Consider the following 23489-nt stretch of genomic DNA (forward strand, 5'->3'; position numbering starts at 1 on the left):
ACAGTAAAAATGGATGGTGGTGAAATGAATGTGCAACAGCATGAAGCCACCCCGAAAAAGTATGATTCAAAATAAATGGCACCCACCTCCCTACTAACCTCACAAAATAAAGAAATAAATGATTAAGTAGCAAACTTCAAATAAACCAAGAGAAAATTATCCATTAAGTCAAATAATGATTAAACCATTAAAGGTAACACTCACTTCTGCCTTTAAAGTCTCAATCAGGGATTGAAATAGAAAGAGACTAAAAAGAGAAAACTACTTCACTAAGTAGTACACACAATATAAGGTAGAGATACACTGTTCACTACTGGCTTCAACAAAGTCTCAGGTCTGGGGTTGAAGAAGGGACCTCATTGCTGCTGCTGCACACAGTCAAGCCACCACCAACTCAGCTCTGATGGTGTTTGCAGTTTAAATACTCCCAGCATCCAATCACAGCAGGCCATTGATTATCTGTACCAGGTGGAACCATTTTTCCTATGAAGAGAGACCGGGATAGAGAAAGAGAAAACAGCACAGCTGAACACACACAAACAGAACCTTACGGCTCTGGACGTAACACCCCCGCCACCAAAGACTATAACCGCGCACTGGTTATAAGTCAACATATTAATTCACTAAATCAACATATTAACTGTCTAAAGAATGAGTTCTGGACAGGGCATCGGCAATGATGTTGTCACTTCCTTTCTTGTGCCGGATGTCAAGATGGTATTCCTGCACAATTAAAGACCACCGCATTAAACGTTGATTAGTTTTAGACATGCGATTTAAGAACACCAATGGATTATGGTCTGTATAAACCAAAATAGGGCCATCACCTCCACCCAGATAAACTTCAAAATTTTGAAGGGCTAGTAACAAAGCTAGTGCTTCCTTCTCAATCACACTGTAATTTCGCTGACACTTAGTGAATTTCTTTGAGAAAAAAGATACAGAGATGGAAAGTGGCGCCCCCTAGTCGATCGGCCCTTTCCGAGCCTTGTCCGCGAAACCACGGTTGCCACGGTTGCAAACGCATTCATTCAATGGGTGGGTGGGAGTTTTATAGAAAAGTCCCAGGGGCCCCAAAATCGGCACGGTGACCCTTGGGCCCAACTCGAGCGACATACCTAAAGCGCAGGGCTCTAGAGCGAAGGCAAAAAAAATTCAGCCTCTGTGCATAATCTCTACCTCATGGCTATTTCACTCTCACTCTGAAAGGGGGTCTTTCAGGCCTTTAAATGATTTGATGTCGGGGGAGGGGCATTTTTTTTTAGGAAGGTCCTAGAGTTTCACGCTTCGGGGCCGTGCGTCAGGGGCCCCTGGAGAGTCAAAATCTCAAATATCGAGGTGCCACGACACTGCGTCTACGAACGGGGGCTGTCCCACGGGCCATTTGTTGGTGCGTTACTCTCACGGACGTGCAGTGTCTTTTTTGACCTTTCGACCCCTGAACGAGGTGGTAGGTCCATAAAACTTTCCCGCCCACTCCGGGGGGTCGTGGCGAGACGGAAAATGGCGCCCCCTAGTCGATCGGCCCTTTCCGAGCCTTGTCCGCGAAACCACGGTTGCAAACGCATTCATTCAATGGGTGGGTGGGAGTTTTATAGAAAAGTCCCAGGGGCCCCAAAATCGGCACGGTGACCCTTGGGCCCAACCCGAGCGACATACCGAAAGCACCAGTCTGTAGAGCGAAGGCAACACATTTTCACCCTTTAACCCTAATTTCTGCCTGATTCCTCTTTGACTCGTATACCCTAAGAGCCTTTTGAGTGAAAGTTGGGTATAAGTGGCACACTTCTCTTAGGAAGGTCCTAGATTTTCAGGCTTCGGGGCCGTGAGTCGGGGGCCCCTGGAGAGCCAAAATCTCAAATATCGAGGTGCCACGAAACTGCGTCTACGAACGGGGGCCGTCCCAGGGGCCAGTTGTTGGTGTAGTGCTTTCACGGACGTGCTTTGCTTTTTTGACCTTTCGACCCCTGAACGAGGTGGTAGGTCCACCAAACTTTCCCGCCCGCTCCGGGGGGCCGTGGCGAGACGGAAAATGGCGCCCCCTAGTCGATCGGCCCTTTCCGAGCCGTGTCCGCGAAACCACGGTTGCAAACGCATTCATTCAATGGGTGGGTGGGAGTTTTTTAGAAAAGTCCAAGGGGCCCCAAAATCGGCACGGTGACCCTTGGGCCCACCCCGAGCGACATACCGAAAAGCGCAGGGCGATAGAGCGAAGGCAAAACATATTTTCCCTAACCCAAACCCTAAGCATAAAACTAACATTTTCGGCCTCTAACATTGAATTGGCGAGGTGGAGTTTTATAGAAAGGTCCCAGGGGCCCCAAATTCGGCACGGTGACCCCTGGACATGCCCCGATCGACATACCGAAAGCGCAGGGTTCTAGAGCAAAGGCAAAAGAAATCAGCCTCTATGTTGGACGCGAAAGTGGACTGAGTTTGATGGCGGCGGGGGATGGGTGTTTTTTCAGGAAGGTCCTGGACTTTAACGCTTCGGGGCCATTCATCAGGGGCCCCTGGAGGGTCAAAATCTCAAATATCAAGGTATCACGACACTGCGTCTACGAACGGGGGGCCGTCCCAGGTGCCATTTTTTGATGGATTTGCAGTGTCTTTTTTGACCTTTCGACCCCTGAACGAGGTCGTAGGTCCACCAAACTTTCCCGCCCGCTCCGGGGGCCCGTGGCGAGACGGAAAATGGTGCCCCCTAGTCGATCGGCCCTTTCCGAGCGGTGTCCGCGAAACCACGGTTGCAAACGCATTCATTAAATGGGTGGGTGGGATTTTTATAGAAAAGTCCCAGGGGCCCCAAATTCGGCACGGTGACCCCTGGGCACGCCCCGAGCGACATACCGAAAGCACCAGTCTGTAGAGCGAAGGCAACACATTTTCACCCTTTAACCCTAATTTCTGCCTGATTCCTCTTTGACTCGTATACCCTAAGAGCCTTTTGAGTGAAAGTTGGGTATAAGTGGCACACTTCTCTTAGGAAGGTCCTAGATTTTCAGGCTTCGGGGCCGTGAGTCGGGGGCCCCTGGAGAGCCAAAATCTCAAATATCGAGGTGCCACGACACTGCGTCTACGAACGGGGGCCGTCCCAGGGGCCAGTTGTTGGTGTAGTGCTTTCACGGACGTGCTTTGCTTTTTTGACCTTTCGACCCCTGAACGAGGTGGTAGGTCCACCAAACTTTCCCGCCCGCTCCGGGGGGCCGTGGCGAGACGGAAAATGGCGCCCCCTAGTCGATCGGCCCTTTCCAAGCCTTGTCCGCGAAACCACGGTTGCAAACGCATTCATTTAATGGGTGGATGGGAGTTTTATAGAAAAGTCCCAGGGGCCCCAAATTCGGCACGGTGACCCTTGGGCCCACCCCGAGCGACATACCGAAAGCACCAGTCTGTAGAGCGAAGGCAAAAATATTCCCTAACCCTAACCCTAAAACTGACATTTTCGGCCCCTAACATTAATTGGCGGGTTGGAGTTATATAGAAAGGTACCAGGGGCCCCAAATTCGACACCGTGACCCCAGGGCCCGCCCCGACTAACATACCAAAAGCTCTAGAGCGAACGTGATAAATTTCAGCCGCTATTGGGGATGCGAATTTTGAAATTGGACCGGGTGAAACTGATAAAGGAAGCCGAGTTGGGACTTCATACTTGGGCCCTGGGGCGAGCTCCTGGAGACCCCCCTGTGCCCAGAGTAAGGGGCTCCAACTCGGCTCGGTTCCAGAGACATACCAGCTTGAAATTTTAAATTTGACAGGACGTACCTCGAAAAATAAGCCGAGTTGGGGTTCCATATTCTGGGTGTGGGGGGACCAATATGAGGCCCCCACGTGCCCAAAGTATGGGGCCCCAACTCGTCTTGGTTACAGAGATATACCAGCTTGAAATTTTAACTTTGACTGGACGTAACTTGAAAAATAAGCAGAGTTGGGGCTCCATACTCTGGATGTGGGGGGACCACCATGAGGCCTCCGTGTGCCCAAAGAATGGGGGGTGTCAACGGGACATTTGAAAACTATAGTTGTTTATTGGACAAATAGTAGGTCAGTGCGATGGGGGCGTGGCTCGGGAATGGACAGGGGGGGTCGACGGGACATTTGCCCACTATAGTGGGTTATTGGACAAATAGTGGGTTCGTGGGATGTGGGCGTGGCTTGGGAGTGGGGGGTGGAGGGATGGGGGGGGTCAACGGGACATTTGCCCTCTATAGTGGGTTATTGGACAAATAGTGGTTCCGTGGGATGGGGGCGTGGTCTGGGAGTGGAGCGGGGGTCAACGGGACATTTGCCCAATATAGTGGGTTATTGGACAAATAGTGGGTTCGTGGGATGGGGGCGTGGTCTGGGAGTGGAGGGGGGGGGTCAACGGGACATTTGTCCACTATAGTGGGTTATTGGACAAATAGTGGGTTCGTGGGATGGGGGGCGTGGCCCGGGAGTGGGGGGGTGGGGGTGGGGGGGTCAATTGGACATTTACCCACTATAGTGGGTTATTGGACAAATAGTGGGTTAGTGGGATGTGGGAGTGGCTTAGGGGTCGTGGGGGGGGGGGGTAGAAGGGGATACGTGGGTGGTATAAGGGGGCATTTGCCCATTATCGCCCCCTAAAGGCGTCCGAATGGCCCCTACTCCCGGGGCGACAGGTTAGCGCAGGGGTTATCGCCAAGTGACAAAGGCCCACTATTTAAAGGGCAATTGTCATCCATATTCGCCCTACGGTCCATCGGGGCCACTATGCGTCCAATGGCAGCTTATTTGTATGGGCGTTTTTCCACGAACCACCTATTTGGACTACCTCTCAGGTTAGGTAAAGTAAGTAAAATTCGTTCTAAACAATAACCATGTAAATTCCCATACTCACAATCTAGATCGAAATCATAGTGTAACAGGGAGTCTGAGACATTCGGATCCATCTGCAAGGCTTTATTTAGAATCGTCAACAGGCAGGAATAATCACCAGAAAACAGGAACAACGTAGGTAATCCGGAACACAGTTCAATAGACAGGCAATGGTCACAATGGCAGGTAGCAGGAATCGTCAACGGGGTACACAGTCCAGAGTCATACACAGAAAATCCAACACAGAAATAAACGCTCAGAATTACGACCATAGGGAACGATAAGACTTTGCAATGAACAAGAGAAAGTCCGCGCCTTAAAAAGGCGATCACTAATGGGATGATGAGCCACAGCTGAGACGGAAAAGTACTGGGTCCGTGTGAGAAAAGAGTCCGGGCGGAACTAATATTCGGGTGATGGTTCCCGCTGTGTTCGGTCGGAAAGGGCCACAGAGGCGCTATTGGTGACAGAGCCCCTCCCCTGCGAACGGCTCCCGACGTGAGCTCCTCCTCGGCGCCGGGGTCTACCACGAGGACGAGGAGCGGGTTTCTCCGGGTGTTCACGGTGGAATGTAGCAGTAAGTTGGGGGTCGAGCATGTCCTTAGAATTGACCCAAGACCGCTCCTCGGGGCCGTATCCCTCCCAGTCCACGAGATACTGGAGGACCCCGCCTCGGCGCCGAGAGTCCAAGATCTGGTTGATCTGATAAATGCTCTCTTCTGCGTCCATTAGGGGAGGAGTCTCTGCCGGAGCGGCCTCGTCCTGGTCCCCCTCTCCTCCCGGTTCCACAGCGGGCTTGAGCAGGGAAACATGAAAAGTGGGTGAGATACGGTAATGAGATGGGAGATCTAAACGGAAAGACACAGGAGTGATTTGTCTGAGGATTTTGAACGGACCCACGTACCTTGGGCTAAGCTTTCTGCAGGGGAGTCGGAGTCTCAGGTCCCGGGTGGAGAGCCAGACCCACTGTCCGACCTGGTATGGGGGAGCAGCTCTCCGGAGGCGATTGGCTTGGCGGGTAACTCGTTGGATAGCCTGTCGTAGGTTGGTGTGTGCTAGATCCCAGGTAGCTTCGCTCCTCCGTAGCCAGGTGTCCACTGCGGGGAGGTTAGAAGGTTCCCCGGACCACGGGAATAGCGGAGGTTGGAAGCCTAACACACATTGGAATGGGGTAAGTTGGGTGGCGGGCTTCCTTAGGGAATTCTGGGCGTATTCAGCCCACATGAGGTATTCGCTCCAGTCCTCCTGATGGAGGTGACAGTAAGCTCGTAGGAAGCGGGAGAGTTCCTGATTCAGCCTCTCCACTTGTCCGTTGGATTGCGGGTGGTACCCTGATGTGAGGCTGATGTTGACGTTTAACTGAGACCAGAGGGACCTCCACACACGGGACGTGAATTGGGGTCCTCGATCCGAGACTATGTCTTCGGGCAAACCATAAAATCGAAAGACCTGGTTGAGCAAGGCTTGAGCAGTCTCCCATGCAGTGGGAAGTTTGGGAAGCGGAATAAGGCGGCATGACTTGGAGAACCGGTCAATGATGGTGAGGATCACGGTGTTGTGGTGAGAAGGTGGCAAGTCGGTCATGAAGTCGACGGCCAGGTGGGACCATGGTCTCTCTGGGATGGGAAGAGGCTGGAGCAGACCGGCAGGGCGCTGGCGTAGGGATTTGGTTTGGTTGCATGTGACACACTCCTTGACGAAGGTTAGAATCTGTTTAGTCATGGAAGGCCACCAGAACTTATTGAGAACGAGTTCCCTGGTCGCCTGGACGCCGGGGTGGCCGGCGCTGGGATTTTCGTGGATCAGTGTCAATACGCGATGCCGTAGGGGAGCGGAGACGTAGGTCAGTCCAGGAGGGCATTCCGGAGGAGCAGGATCTGTTTCTAGGGCCTCAGTGATCTCGGCCATGATGTCCCATTGCACGGGGGAGACGATCTGGGAGATGGGAATGATGGTGGCCGGAGAGGTGTCTGATTGGGACAAGTCGTATTGGCGGGAGAGTGCGTCCGCCTTACCGTTCTTGGACCCGGGCCGATAGGTTATGGTGAAGAGAAACCTGGAGAAGAATAACGACCATCTGGCCTGGCGGGCATTGAGACGTCTGGCGGTTCTCAAGTACTCCAAGTTCTTGTGGTCGGTTAGAATGAGAAAGGGTATGGTCGAGCCCTCCAACCAGTGTCTCCATTCCTCCAGGGCTGCTTTCATGGCCAACAGTTCTCTGTCCCCGACATCATAATTACATTCCGCGGGATTGAGTTTGCGAGAGTAGTAGGCACACGGGTACAATTTCTCTGGGGTTCCCTGGCGTTGTGATAGTATAGCTCCGATACCTGTGCTGGAGGCGTCCACCTCCACAGTGAACTGACGTCGGGGGTTTGGATGTTTCAAGATGGGAGCCGAGGTGAAACAAGTCTTCAGATCTTGGAACGCTTTCTCGCAGAGCGTAGACCATGCCAGTTTGTTGGATCCACCTCCACTGCGAGTGAGGGAAGTTAGAGGAGCTGCTACTTGACTGAAACCCCGGATGAATCTTCGATAGAAGTTGGCAAACCCCAGGAAACGTTGGAGGTCTTTGACGGTTTGGGGACGGGGCCAGTGTAGTACGGCGGAAACCTTGCTGTCATCCATTGTGACTCCCTCAGCAGAGATGATGTATCCTAAGAAGGAGACGGTGGAGAGGTGGAAGGCACACTTAGAGAGTTTGGCGTACAGCCGATTCTGGATTAGTCTTTGGAGCACAGCCCGTACGTGTTGGACGTGTTCGGACAGGGTGTCGGAGTAGATCAGTATGTCATCAATGTAGACTATGACGCACTTGTTGAGCATATCTCGGAAAATATCGTTGATAAGGGCCTGAAAGACAGAGGGACTGTTGGACAGACCGAAGGGCATGACCAGATATTCATAGTGGCCAGTCGTCATGGAGAAGGCCGTCTTCCACTCGTCACCTGCCCGGATGCGAATGAGATTGTAGGCGCATCTCAGGTCGAGCTTGGTAAAGATACGAGCAGTGCGAAGTTGTTCCAGGGCTGAGGGTACCAAGGGTAGGGGATAACGGTACTTGGTTGTTACTTCGTTAAGGGCTCGGTAGTCGATGCAGGGACGCAAGGATCCGTCCTTCTTTTTTACGAAGAAGAAGCCCGCCGAGGTTGGTGAGGTGGAGGGTCGGATGAACCCCTTGGCGAGTTCCTCGTCGATGTATTGCTGCATGCTCAGAGTCTCGGGTTGAGACAGGGGATATACACGTCCCGATGAGGTGGAAGCTGGGTGGCCCGGGATTTGCTGAATGCAGAGTGGAAATCCCAGTAAACCTCGGGAAGGTCCTGCGGGGGTTGACTTTCAGGTTGAGGAACTGGGACCACGTGATGGTTCCTCTGTGGGGATTTGAGACATCTCTGGAGACAAGATTGGGACCACTGGGTGATGTGCTGATCCTTCCAGGAAATTTGTGGATCGTGGAGGGTGAGCCAGGGGTGGCCTAGAATAATGGCGTGGTGAGGTGATTGGGTGACATGGAGCTGGATGGTGTCGGTGTGCAGGGAGCTGGTGATCAGTGTGATGGCCTCAGTGAGGTGGTAGATCTTTCCAGCACCTAGTGGTCTTCCATCCAGGGCTGCCACCGCCATAGGAGGGTCACATGGAACAAGAGATATGCGATGGCGATTAGCAAAGTCTTGGTCAATAAAGTTACCGGCCGCCCCTGAGTCAATAAAGGCTTTAGTCTTGATGTGGCGGCCGTGGACAATCAAGCACACATCCAACAAGAGAGAGGGTGACAAGGAATCGTGGCTTACCCGAGTGCTGGTGGTTCTAGGAGGACGAGCGGAACATTGAGCTCGGAAGTGACCAGACTGACCACAGTAAAGGCATAGACGATTTCTCATCCTTCTCTCGCGCTCCTCATCCGAGAGGCGGGAAAATCCCACTTGCATGGGCTCCTCCAGGGCGTGAGCCGAAGACTGGGGTGAGGCGAGAGGTAATCGTGGTTGGCGATTCCTGCGAGAGCGGAGCAGATGGTCCAGTTTGATCGCCATCTCCATATACTCCTCCAAAGTCTTGCTCTCATCCCGACAAGCGAGCTCAGCCTGCAGGTCCGTGCGAAGCCCTCGACGAAACATGGCCTTAAGGGGTTTTCCTTCCCAGCCCGCCTGGGCTGCTAGTGTGCGAAACATGAGAGCGTAATCCGCAGCGGTGGAAGATCCCTGGCGAAGGTTTAATAGTTCTTCCTCAGCCTCCTTGCCATCCTCAGCGTGATCAAACACCTCCCGGAATTTGGTGAGAAAGTGCTGATACGACGGGAAAACCATCTGTTGGCCCTCCCACAAGGCCGTTGCCCAGCTCAAGGCCTTACCGGTGAGAAGGGTGCAGACGAGGGAAACCTTGCCATCCTCCGTCACAGAGCCCGGCGGCAGCGAGTTCACATAGATGGCACACTGCATAAGAAAGCCCCTGCATTTGCCTGGAGAGCCGACATACTTCTCTGGAAGTGCCAAGCGGGGTGCGTGAATTCCCGTGGTGAAGACCGCGGAAGGCGGCGCGGTGGGGGCTGCAGTGTGAGGTGTAGCCACATTGGCTATGAATCATGGCTCATTGAATCAGAACATAAACGCACATTCCTTCTTGCTGTCCCACTCTGAACCCCCGAAGGTAAATCAGTTGCTTTGGCTCCAGCTAGTCGGCCAATTGACTTTTACGACACTAATTTCACCTCAGAGACATTCCGAACCCCCCTTTCCCCTCTCTGGACCACAGAGAGATAACGAAACTTGAAACTTTCTACACACACACAAACACACACAAACATCCCTTTGTGTTTAAATTAGGATAGAATATACTTTAATTTATGTACAATTACATTAGGCATGTGTGATTTAGTTTGGCTTTATAATAGAGGTGTGGTTTTGAAATGTATTCTTTAATCAATAGTGTTTTAGTAAGAGAATGTTCAACAATATTCTCTGGCAATTACCTTCCCCCCACTTTGCTGTTTTATTGCCTAAAGGAATGTCCAGCAACAAAGATTTTAGGAGTGGAGCAGTGTTAATCTTTAACCCTACTTAAATCCTACATTTTCTATATGTATAACCATTGAAGAAATATGTAAACCTGAATGTAATTTCTCTTTTCCACGATTGTTCTTCTCTGTGATGGGTTGTTGTATTCTTGCAAACCTTAAAGGAATAATGTTTCAGATGTGCACCGTTGCAATCATAGATATGCCATGTGGATCTTTTTAAAAAGTCCAATTTTCATTCCCACTTGTAAATGCACATCACATTTTAGGTTAGTCTCATTCCCAGTTTGTTAATCGAACTTTTAATACTTATCTTACAGAGTAAGAAGGTACTTCTAGGCCGTAGCTTTTAAACATACCAAATTTGGTCTTGAATTAAACCTCCATATACCCGTAGGAAAGATATGGATACCAAATTATGATAAAATGCATTTTACTGCAGTTATAATTGTTTAACGTAGAAATGGCATGATCCTAAGACTGCCATAAAACATGCAAATCCAACTCATAGTGAGACAAAGAACTTTTCTCCCGCCTGGAATTTCGCATTCCAATTGGCTCAAGCCCCAGGGAGGAGTGAAATTCCTGTGCCCTAGAAAAGCGGTTACACTCCGCGTTCTGCTGAGTTGAGTCCGGTATTTTCTTTCGTCTTGTTTGTTCCTGCTTGTTCGAACCCTCCTCATCAGGGAGACCATCAATGGCTCCCGTTTAGGGGGCTTTATATTTTATTTTTTTTAAGTCTTTTAGTTTTGTTTCGTCTTCGAACTTCAGCCGACAACTTCAACTCAAAGTGAACCTTTAAACTGCGCGCCCCGAAGATACGAGGAAACACGCCCCGCTCTTAAAGGAGCTCTTCTTCAGCAAATACAAAGAGAACCATGTGCATGCAAGTATCGATTATTGAATTGAACTTACAATGTGATTTCTTTGTTGTCTCTTACGGGTTACTGTCTGTGATTTTTGCCATGCTGAGATCATCTCGGTGATCTCTCTCGTCCTGAAACTTTAGTTTCACTTTCTCCCTTCCTCTCCCTCTCTCATCTGTTATCCGTTTAGTCTTGTATTTTGTTTACGTGTCCTGTACATACATTTACTCGTGTAAATTGTAGAACTTGTATTCCTTAGTTCGATGTAGTATTAGTCCAATTATTAAATTCCATATGCCCTTGACTGACTCTGATTTAATTGCCCATGTTACTTAGTCCCTGAAATGTTCGATCTTAGCTATATGCTTTACCTTGGTAGGCTACGATTTAAGTAACCTAATTTTAGTCTACAAACACCGAGAGTGTCTTTTCAAGGCCTGGAAAAGATACTCTTTCTCGTGTTTGTAAGAAGGATAATTTTCCTTGAGAGTTAATTTAATCTTATGTACAATCTGTTCGCTGGACAAACAGAGTGTTTGATAACTAAATTAATTCCATTAAAGTTATCCCATAACTTCGAGCTGAAATAAGAACAATTGATGTATTAATGACGAACCATAACCCGTTATGGTAATCGTTCATATATCAATCTAGTTCAGCTGCGATAAATTAATGTAACTGTAACATACAAAATATTAATCATATTCATGATTAATTATTAAAATTCCCTATAGATCATTTGAGCTAATATTAATATTAATGTACGACCCATTTTTTTTACATGTTTTGGTGGAGAATGCGGGCATTTCAAACTTTGTTTATGGGCAATATTCAGTTTCAGTCTGTTTATATGGTTATTAATAATTTTTGCGCATTATGAAATTATGAATTTGTGAGTTAAGTCGCTAACGCGAACTCACTCCTAACTGTCCAAGGCAAAAAGCCGAAGTCAGTAGGCCTAACGTACATTTTAACAAGTTGCTAAAATATGCCTAGACGATTTTAGCACTGTTAAATGCTACGTACACTGCAGTATTTAATATTACAAATGTCCTGTTAAGAGATGAAGAAATATCTCTGCAGTTGATACATTTCTAATATTTGTTTTAAATCGCTGTGAACGAAGAATTCTCACGTGCGTACTACCGGTATTAATAAATATGTTTTCTAAGCGAGAGTCCTTATTAAACATAGGCCTTGCATGCATGCAATATCGTTATTGAATTCGTGGTTAGTCCAGTGATATTCAACAAAACGGTAAAACTCCTGGTTAACATTGACCTAGCTAATCAATCGAAAACCTAAATACACAAATCAAGTGCTATTTTGATAAATGTGTAATATGGGAGTCTAGCAACAGACGGAAAATTCCTGTTGCCCACATTTGAGTATTTGCGGTGAAGAAACCCCGCCATACTTTCTTGTGCAGTATTAATAGCACCAAAAGGTCCGCCGAGACCTCTGTCCTATTTGTGAGTGTTGCAGAAATCAGCGCGTGACGCGAGCTGAAAAGCTCTTAGCGTTTGAATCACATTGAAGTTGTGTAATTCCATTTACTAAACGCCAGAGGGCGTAAGTGGTTAGCAGCCTCAAATTACCCCTTTGCCCCCCTGATTTCCGCCTGCATGAGCGCAACAACGCCATCTCGTGGCCAGTTATCAGATAACGCTCTCTTTACGGCTGAATTCATTTCCCTGTGAATTAATGTTTAAACTCTAAATAACTATTCGCATTTATAGCTTTGCTCGTGCGTTTATTATTTTGTGTTAGACAATTTTCCTGCTTTTGGACTGATACATTAACTCTGAGTTTGGTTCAAACAAGATTTGGATTAAAACTCAGATTAAATCTCAGCCATTCCCTTAGAGGAAACAACGGCACCTAGTGGCCGCCACCCGCGAGGTCGGTTCACTCAGCTCTCTTTCCTCTCTTTTCAAATCCTTTCGTGAATTGTTTACTTCCACTTTTCTCTTTTGATTATCGTAATAATTATTAATGAGACTTCACTGTTACCATTAATTATTATGGGTTATTATTCTGAGTTTTCCTTTTACATGTTCTTTACATGCTCATTCAAATTTGATTTAAACTAGTTTGAATTTTAAATTTAAATTGAGTTGTGTATTCACCCACTGATATCCACTTGGAGGAAACAGCACCATCGTGTGGCCTTGTTGATACTAAGTCGGCATCACTATTTTCCTCCTTTCACTTTTATATCGGCTTTCTCTCCTGATTATTTTTATAAATAGGACTGATACTTTAGTGTATCTGGATTATTATAAGATATTCTGATTTTTACATTTCCTTACATGCTTATTTTAAATTTTAATTTAAACAAGTTTTGAATTTTTAATTTGAATTAAGTTTTATGTTTGCCAGGTTAAGCACAGAGAGGGAGCACGCCCCCTTGTGGTGAAAACCAGCTACTGCGGCCTGCTTCTTCTCCCGTGTTTCAATCCTGTCCCTTTCTATTTTGATTTTTAAATTTTTATTTTTTTATTCTATTATTTTATTTCTACTGTTATTCTTTTCCTTCTCTCTTTTGGGTTAGGTCATTTTGATAAGTAACATTATCATAATCTCCTTTTGTTTATTATTATTTAGTAAAACCTTTGACTCTTATTGCCACATAAATAACTAATCCATTTGGTTTAAACAAACTAGCCTTAATTCACTTTAAGTTTCACTTGTTTATCCTTTGTGTATTTATAGGTGGCATTCACTAGAGCACTGTGGGAAGTTGCAGTCATCTCGGATTGGTTTCCGCGAGCGAGGTTGTCCAACCGGCGTTACTGACACTCGCCGTTCTGTGAGTTTCGGACACTTCCGAATCCCGTACCATCGTTGCGGCACGCAACTTCGACATTAGCAATTTGGCACTCCAAAGGTCAACCGCGCCAGCCGACACACACAAAGCAATTTTGGGACAATAAACCCGAACTGAGGCCTAAAAGTGGGCCACTCTCCGGAGAGTTCCGGGCTAAAACCCAATTTTGTCGTATTGTCTGGCCGGGGAAACCTTGGTGTTGCCAGGTTGTGTTTTAAAGTCGCAAGTTGTCTGAGAGGGCGCAGCGAGGTACAGGGAGAAAACGAAGTTGTCCGAGAACACTGCGGTCAAGTGTTGGGAACCGTCGGAGGGGTTGACTTAGCCACGGATCCCACCAGAGCGGCTTCAATTCACCACATGTTAATCTAAATTTAGTAAAACCCATTCCACTTACTATAAGCCACAGAATATTAGATATTCCCCCGGGTATATTCTAGATGTATGGCCCACTTTTCCCTCTTCTCTAAGCCATACCATCTTCGTAGGTTTCCTACCCCCCAAAAGCCCCCACTCACCTGTTGGCCTATCTTAAACCCTAGCAGTGGTAATAGCTTAGGTCTCGTTATCCTCTTGAACACATTCTGTGTTACTATACTGTTTATTTAATTTCAGACCTAGTCATCACTAGTGTTTTGTTTACCTTAGTCTTTTCTATCCCTTGTTCTGTTGTGATTTGTTTCTTTCATTTCACTTAGAGACAGTAACCTATGAGAGCCACCAAGGAAGCTAGATAATAGGGCGACAAACCAAGCAGCCGGTGTCATCACGTGACCCGCGAGGCTACTGCCTGTCAAATCTCTAGTTCGGGTCCTTCGACCCAAGTCAATTGGCTCCGCTAACTGTCTAACTGTGCATCAGTTAGCCCAAAATTCTCATAAACGGCATAGCCCGTATGAATATAGCTCTTTAACCTTAGAACGAACTTGCATTGGTCTCTTTGTGTGTGTGCTGTGCTTCTCTCGCCTACAGTGAAGCCAATATGTCCCGTGCATCCAGTCCCGCGGTCCGTCGGGAGCACTTAGCGACATGGCTGGAAGCGACAACGAGCACCTTCCTGCCCAAGGAAGCCAGTGACCTGCAGCATCTGAACCAAACGCAGCTGGACACTGAGCTGGACCAGCTGATGGCACAGGATCCTAGCCAGAGTTACACCCACAAAGAACTCGCCAGGATCACCGGGACCCTAGCTCACCTCCTCGTCGCCCAGGCACAGCTCAGCGAACGGAGCAACATCGACCTTGAGCAGCAAGCCGCAACGCTAAAGCTTCAAGCGGATGAGGCCTGGAAGGACCAGGCCCGGACCCAGAGTCGTCTAGATCAGCTCCTCCTCGAGACCCAGAGCCAGCGCGAGAAAGAGGACGCCACAGATCCAGAACTACAGAAAGAAGTAGAAAGACTTCGAAATGCCCTGCAAGATCTGCGCCTCGACACAGACCAAAGAGAACAGTTGGAGAGAGAAACCAGAAAAGAACTCGACGAAAAACTCCAACAAAGTGACGCTCTCCTAGGGAGAGCCGAGACTGAACTAAAAGAAGCAGAAGCAAAAGCCAGGGCCTGCGAAAAACATTTGCAAACGGCCCGAGCTAAAATCAGCGAGCTTACTCTGCAGAGAGACGAGCTCCAAGATGAACTTGACACTGTTCATGCAGAACTGAAATCTTCTTACAGACTGCAGAGTGGCTGGAACGGAGAAACGCACATTACAGCGTTTCCCCTGACCAGCTGGTCCGCACCTTTCAGCCAAGAACCCAGAGCTGAAAAGGGAGATGTAAGCCCGCCGCTCAAGACATCACCAGCCAGCTTCCAAGACCATCTGTCAACAGCGAAAGGGGGAGGACCCTTCCAGAAAACCCATGCCACTTACCACGGCACAGCCCCCCGAGAACTTGACAAGATAGCCCGAAACATTCCTATGTTTAATCCAGATTCTGCAGGACATTATGACATTCATGCTTATTTAAGAGACATTGACTTTCACGTGCAAACTGTCGCCAACATGACGGCTTGGGACAAATTGTATTTGTTAAGAATAACGGCTAGTAGTGATGTTCGTAGTTTTCTAGACCGTCAACCACAGGCTGTCAAAACGGACTTCCAACAATTACGGCAAGCTTTGATCAGTGAATTCTCTGATCCAGACTCCGATCAAGGCTTCATCGCTGCCGTAGACCTCAAACAAGGTCGGCGTGAACACCCCCAGATCTACTACAACCGACTCCGACAAGCCTTCTTCGGAGCACAGAATGAGCCAGGGATGGAACAGGATGTTACATTTAGAACTCTTTTCCTGCGGAATCTCCATCCAACCTTATCCCATCATATTGGGGTTTTGGCCGATGCACGGGCCATGTCTACCCAACAGCTGCGTGACTTAGCCCATAAAGCTTACACCAAGCAAAAGACTATTTCTGAAAAGACTGTGAAAAACCCCACAATCTATTCTGTCTCTGAACACTGGTCAAAACTGACTTTAGAGGGTGTCCCACAACACCACAGTCACAGACATTTTTACAGAGAGTCACGACCGTTCCAAACCAGCAGAGGGCAACACAATCGCGGTGGTGCTCGTCCAAAGCACCAGAGCGAGCGCTCTAAAAGATTCCGGGAATCCGGCCGGCGACCCAAGAAGAGCCGATCTCCACCGTCCAGGACAACAAGCCCCGACAGAGAGTGGAACCACTCTCGACACGACAATGGTAAGCTCAAGCCTGAGCTCACATCAGATAACCACAGTGCATCCACGTCTGAGACAGCAGAGATCCTAAAGGTGCTGAAAGAGCTTCTTCACCAGAAACGTTGCAAGAAAGACAAGAAGGACGAGCCAGACATCTTATGCCTAAGCATAAGAACTGAAACCAAACCGTCTGTCCGCCATCTGACTGAGCCAAGCACCTCGAACACTGCTCATCATCCACAGACCACAGAGCTAACTGTCACATCACAACGTGACAGCATCACACAAGCTTCACAGCTGACAGCTGCACACCATGAACGAAACAGCACACCTCCTCACACCAGGTACCAAAATACCAAGGTACCAGAAAACGCTGTTCTGTCTAACTGCCTCCACAGCAAGCTACACGAGACCGGTCCTAACCACCCAACGACCGTCACACCTGCCATGCCAACATTCCTGGGCAACCTAATCAAAAAGGGGGTGGCCCAAAAACTCTACCTGAACATCACGTTGGAAGAGGAAGTGAGCATGGAAGCCCTGATCGACACAGGATCAGACATTACGGTGATCTCAAATCAACTGTTCCAAAGACTCCAATTTAAAGCTAAGAGACAAGACCGAACTCTTACACCTCAAACTTGTGAACTGAACGTACAGTCATACAGTCAACATGACATCCGGCTCGAACAGGTAGCCCACATTCACCTGACGATTGGTCCTTTGAGTCTAGTCCATCCCGTGTTCATCTCAAAAATGGACACTTTTCCGTTCCTCATCGGCAGAGACCTTCTAGATCGTTTTGAACCGTTACTGGACTTGAAACAGCTCAAAGTCTGGGCTCAAGTACGAGAACTTTGCCCCCTCCAGTCACAGCCAGACGGTCAGGTCACAAAGGTCACAGAGTTCATGGGAACTCCCACAGCCAGCCAGCAAGACACAGACTTAGCACCAACTGAAGGTTCGAATCCGCTACCCTGCACCTTACAGCCCACCAAAGACTTTGACACTTGCTGCCTCAATGTCATGACTGACCTGCAGCGACATGACCTCATTCAAGCCAGTGCCAAGCCTGGTGCATTAAACAACAAGCTGTGGTCACTTTCAACCCACCCACCCACCCTAGAGGTTGAAAAGCTTACACACAGCATAAGAACTTTACAAGATCAACTGCCTAATTCAGAGCCGCTTACGCTGGCTCCGTTGTTTGCAAAGACAACCATAACTGACATGAGGGCTTCTGACATCCACATCAAGACTTTAAATGCCCACCTCTCAAAACCCTCCAACCACCCTCGCATGCCGTCTGACCTCACTGACAACCAGTGCCTCAGACCACTGCATAACACAACGCACATGCTGCGCGTACAGAACAACATTATGAGTTGTGCACCGATTGACATCACAATGCCAAGGCTTGTACTGCCACAGCGCACAAAGGGGGATAAACTGCTAATGTTCATCTATAACGCATCATGTGCTGCACAACGCAACACCAGAGACACTGACGAGACACTGAAGCAAGCGACAAGCCGACAGCAAGATGTGGCAAAACATGGGCCAAGGCGAACTAAACCCAGTCGCCGCCCACAAAGTAAAAAGACTGCCCTGTCCAATCAAAGACAACCCTTGCTGGCTTCTTCCTCCCCTTTCTCTCTCTCTCTCCCTGTTGTCTGTGCCAGGTTGCTGCTGTGGTTCGCCATGCTGTACTGTTTGCCAACCAGAGGACAGCTGCCACCGAGAGAACGACCGAGACCCCAGATCACTGACGGCAGGACCTACCCCCAGCAAGTGCATGTTCGACTCATCCAGCCCCGCCCGGTCTACAGAGCACACCACCCCAGCTCCGTAGCCCAATACATCTGGACAAGTGTCCGACGGACAGAGGACTCCCCTTCTCACGCCGAGGCCAAGGTCGAACACATGTTCAACCCATTTGAGAAAGTGACTGTTGCACAATCGGGACTCCTAAGCACCAACCACCACTCCAGCCAGTTCCTGGGAGCATTGCTCAGAACCGGAGCTGCTGCCAGAACTCTGTTTAACATTGGTGTGTCCAGTGTAAATGCAGCGAACCAGACCGCAAACTCCATGAAGCCGCAGTTTACTGTCTTACAGAGTGACTTTGTCCAGACTCAGCTGGTTACAGTGCCAACGACAGACATGCTGTGGGAAGTTAGCTCCTCCAATGACAGCATAGCCACAGGTGTAATCCCACCATACCTGATACTAAGCCTGATGCTAACTGTGCTGGTTTCCGCCATCAACACGCCAGCTGACTTTCTACAAAAACACCTGGCCTACTCTCTGGGTAGCACCATCTCACTCTGCGTCGATCCCGAGCAGAGAGAAGTGGGCCTTCTCCTAAATCCGCCTATCATCGAGTCAAGCCAAGTCTACAGACTTACAGACATTTGCAAGGTCAGGTTTTGGGAAAACAACACCCACCTCAAGATAAGCCCTCCAGACGTGGTGGCCTACCACGATGGCGACACACAACGGTACTCAGCTCCAAACCTACACCTGTGTACTATGACCAAAGACATTTGTTATCTCTGCCTTAGCAAACCCTTACTCAGAGACAACGCTGAAGAAATCTGCGGGTTGCACCCCCTGGTCAGCAAAGTCACCCACACACAAGCAGAGATAGCAGGTGAAAGGTGGCGTGCTAACGCACCTGTGCACACCGCCACTGTCACTCACGACCAGCATGACACAACCAGCCGTGTCAACATGCTCAACCAGAAAATGGGACTTCAAGTACTGAAAGGTGTCATCCTACACCTTGATGGCCTGACATGGTACCAGCTTCCCAGCAAAGAGTACCAGACAGCACTGAAACTACCATCCTCCAAAAACTTCAACGTCACCTTGAATCCAGGACTGGAACTCCGTAGTGAGAAAAGGGGGTCCCAACTCATGGACATTGCTCCTGCCAACAAAGCCCTCCGAGCACCGGCTCGACGGCCCGTTCTGAACACTTCATCTGCGGTCCGAGGCTGGAACGCCGCCGACATTGGGCTGTGCACCTTTGCAGGTTTCAGACGGAATCCCCAGAAAGGTGGTGTCAAGTCAGAGACCACGCCGAACCTCATCGAGCTGAATCCTCAGCTCCAAGCACCACCTGCCTTCCTACCGTCATGATCCACCTGCTACACGACTGTCATGATTCACCTGCCATGTGACCATTGTGATGATTGTCGTCCGACGATGTCCACACGGACTTCACCGGACGAAAAGGGGGAATGTAGCCACATTGGCTATGAATCATGGCTCATTGAATCAGAACATAAACGCACATTCCTTCTTGCTGTCCCACTCTGAACCCCCGAAGGTAAATCAGTTGCTTTGGCTCCAGCTAGTCGGCCAATTGACTTTTACGACACTAATTTCACCTCAGAGACATTCCGAACCCCCCTTTCCCCTCTCTGGACCACAGAGAGATAACGAAACTTGAAACTTTCTACACACACACAAACACACACAAACATCCCTTTGTGTTTAAATTAGGATAGAATATACTTTAATTTATGTACAATTACATTAGGCATGTGTGATTTAGTTTGGCTTTATAATAGAGGTGTGGTTTTGAAATGTATTCTTTAATCAATAGTGTTTTAGTAAGAGAATGTTCAACAATATTCTCTGGCAATTGCCTTCCCCCCACTTTGCTGTTTTATTGCCTAAAGGAATGTCCAGCAACAAAGATTTTAGGAGTGGAGCAGTGTTAATCTTTAACCCTACTTAAATCCTACATTTTCTATATGTATAACCATTGAAGAAATATGTAAACCTGAATGTAATTTCTCTTTTCCACGATTGTTCTTCTCTGTGATGGGTTGTTGTATTCTTGTAAACCTTAAAGGAATAATGTTTCAGATGTGCACCGTTGCAATCATAGATATGCCATGTGGATCTTTTTAAAAAGTCCAATTTTCATTCCCACTTGTAAATGCACATCACATTTTAGGTTAGTCTCATTCCCAGTTTGTTAATCGAACTTTTAATACTTATCTTACAGAGTAAGAAGGTACTTCTAGGCCGTAGCTTTTAAACATACCAAATTTGGTCTTGAATTAAACCTCCATATACCCGTAGGAAAGATATGGATACCAAATTATGATAAAATGCATTTTACTGCAGTTATAATTGTTTAACGTAGAAATGGCATGATCCTAAGACTGCCATAAAACATGCAAATCCAACTCATAGTGAGACAAAGAACTTTTCTCCCGCCTGGAATTTCGCATTCCAATTGGCTCAAGCCCCAGGGAGGAGTGAAATTCCTGTGCCCTAGAAAAGCGGTTACACTCCGCGTTCTGCTGAGTTGAGTCCGGTATTTTCTTTCGTCTTGTTTGTTCCTGCTTGTTCGAACCCTCCTCATCAGGGAGACCATCAATGGCTCCCGTTTAGGGGGCTTTATATTTTATTTTCTTTAAGTCTTTTAGTTTTGTTTCGTCTTCGAACTTCAGCCGACAACTTCAACTCAAAGTGAACCTTTAAACTGCGCGCCCCGAAGATACGAGGAAACACGCCCCGCTCTTAAAGGAGCTCTTCTTCAGCAAATACAAAGAGAACCATGTGCATGCAAGTATCGATTATTGAATTGAACTTACAATGTGATTTCTTTGTTGTCTCTTACGGGTTACTGTCTGTGATTTTTGCCATGCTGAGATCATCTCGGTGATCTCTCTCGTCCTGAAACTTTAGTTTCACTTTCTCCCTTCCTCTCCCTCTCTCATCTGTTATCCGTTTAGTCTTGTATTTTGTTTACGTGTCCTGTACATACATTTACTCGTGTAAATTGTAGAACTTGTATTCCTTAGTTCGATGTAGTATTAGTCCAATTATTAAATTCCATATGCCCTTGACTGACTCTGATTTAATTGCCCATGTTACTTAGTCCCTGAAATGTTCGATCTTAGCTATATGCTTTACCTTGGTAGGCTACGATTTAAGTAACCTAATTTTAGTCTACAAACACCGAGAGTGTCTTTTCAAGGCCTGGAAAAGATACTCTTTCTCGTGTTTGTAAGAAGGATAATTTTCCTCGAGAGTTAATTTAATCTTACGTACAATCTGTTCGCTGGACAAACAGAGTGTTTGATAACTAAATTAATTCCATTAAAGTTATCCCATAACTTCGAGCTGAAATAAGAACAATTGATGTATTAATGACGAACCATAACCCGTTATGGTAATCGTTCATAGATCAATCTAGTTCAGCTGCGATAAATTAATGTAACTGTAACATACAAAATATTAATCATATTCATGATTAATTATTAAAATTCCCTATAGATCATTTGAGCTAATATTAATATTAATGTACGACCCATTGTTTTTACAGAGGATTCGATGCAGTGGGGTCTTGTTGCACAGCCTGTGTGAGCGACCGCATAGACCGCACCAACTCCTCGGTCATGGTGGTCAGCCGATCCAACTGTTGGTGATGCACAGTCAACAGAGAGGCTTGCCGTGTCACTTCAGTAACCACTTGATCTAAAGCCGCTGGATCCTGAGATGGCGAAGTCTTCTGTAACAGGGAGTCTGAGACATTCGGATCCATCTGCAAGGCTTTATTTAGAATCGTCAACAGGCAGGAATAATCACCAGAAAACAGGAACAACGTAGGTAATCCGGAACACAGTTCAATAGACAGGCAATGGTCACAATGGCAGGTAGCAGGAATCGTCAACGGGGTACACAGTCCAGAGTCATACACAGAAAATCCAACACAGAAATAAACGCTCAGAATTACGACCATAGGGAACGATAAGACTTCGCAATGAACAAGAGAAAGTCCGCGCCTTAAAAAGGCGATCACTAATGGGATGATGAGCCACAGCTGAGACGGAAAAGTACTGGGTCCGTGTGAGAAAAGAGTCCGGGCGGAACTAATATTCGGGTGATGGTTCCCGCTGTGTTCGGTCGGAAAGGGCCACAGAGGCGCTATTGGTGACACATAGATAGAATTGAAAGACTTCTCCGTGGTTTAGTTCAGCTCAATCTTTTGTAAAACGTACTCGGTTACTAACGTAACCTCGGTTCTCTCTAGAGAGAGGAACGAGTACTGCGTAGAATACGCTAGGGGAAAATCCTTTTCCACGAGAATACTGAAGCCAACAAAATTATCCTTTAATTTTGCATTAATGTAAAACGCGTTGCGGCAGCATACAGACATAGGCGAGGCAGCTCGCGCGCCTATTGGCTGGTCTGCTGGCAACTGCTTAAGCCTATCGAGCGAGACCTAGAGTGACGTCAGACCCAATGAGGGCGCTTCGCGCCCTCTGCGTCACGTCCCGCCGAAACGGGCGTGGCTTAGGTCTATAAATACCGCTCGCAGGCATTAATTCTCTGGTTTTTCATAGTCGAAGCAACCAGAGCGCGTGCAGGCACGGCAGGATACGCAGTACTCGTTCCTCTCTCTAGAGAGAACCGAGGTTACGTTAGTAACCGAGTACGTTCTCTTACGAGAGATACTCTCGTACTGCGTAGAATACGCTAGGGGAACCTAATGTAAAACGCCGTGCGTGCTGGGATCTGATACCATAGACTCAAGGGCGACAGCCCGGAGTTCATACAGTACATAATCACCCAGGGGACCCACAGGGAGTCCTGGAAGAAGAAAGGGGGGTTAGCCACTATCTTCCTTATAGCAGCATAGAGCAAGGATTGCAGTACTCAATAGCTGCATAACTGGCAACGCCAGCTATGAGATTTTGGCCATACTAGACCGACAGTAGTCTGGCCTGTAGTGCGGGAACCTCTAGGTTGTAAAACCTTATAAATGTAGACGGAGAGGCCCAGCCTGCCGCCATACAAATATCTTGCAAGGCAATCCCACTTGACCATGCCCACGATGAAGCCATGCTTCTCGTGGAGTGCGCTTTGACACCCAGCGGGCACTGCATGCCCTTGGTTGTGTAAGCTAGCGCTATCGCGTCCACTACCCATCTGGATAGGGTCTGTTTCGAAGCGGCTTGTCCCTTAGAACGTCCGCTGAACGAAACAAATAGCTGCTCCGTCTGTCTGAAAACAGACGAGCGAGACACATAAGCTCTTAACGCCCTGACTGGGCAAAGGGAGCTTTCATCCATATTTCCTTCAGTGACCGGCAGGGCAGACAGGGAAATGACCTGTGCTCTGAACGGTGTATTGAGGGATTTAGGAACATAACCGTGCTTAGGTTTGAGTATAACTCTAGAGTCATTCGGCCCAAATTCCATGCACGTCGCGCTTACTGAGAGCGCGTGTAAGTCCCCT

Source organism: Scardinius erythrophthalmus, assembly GCF_964197995.2.
Source record: "Scardinius erythrophthalmus genome assembly, chromosome: 9".
In the NCBI taxonomy this organism is placed as follows: Eukaryota; Metazoa; Chordata; class Actinopteri; order Cypriniformes; family Leuciscidae; genus Scardinius; species Scardinius erythrophthalmus.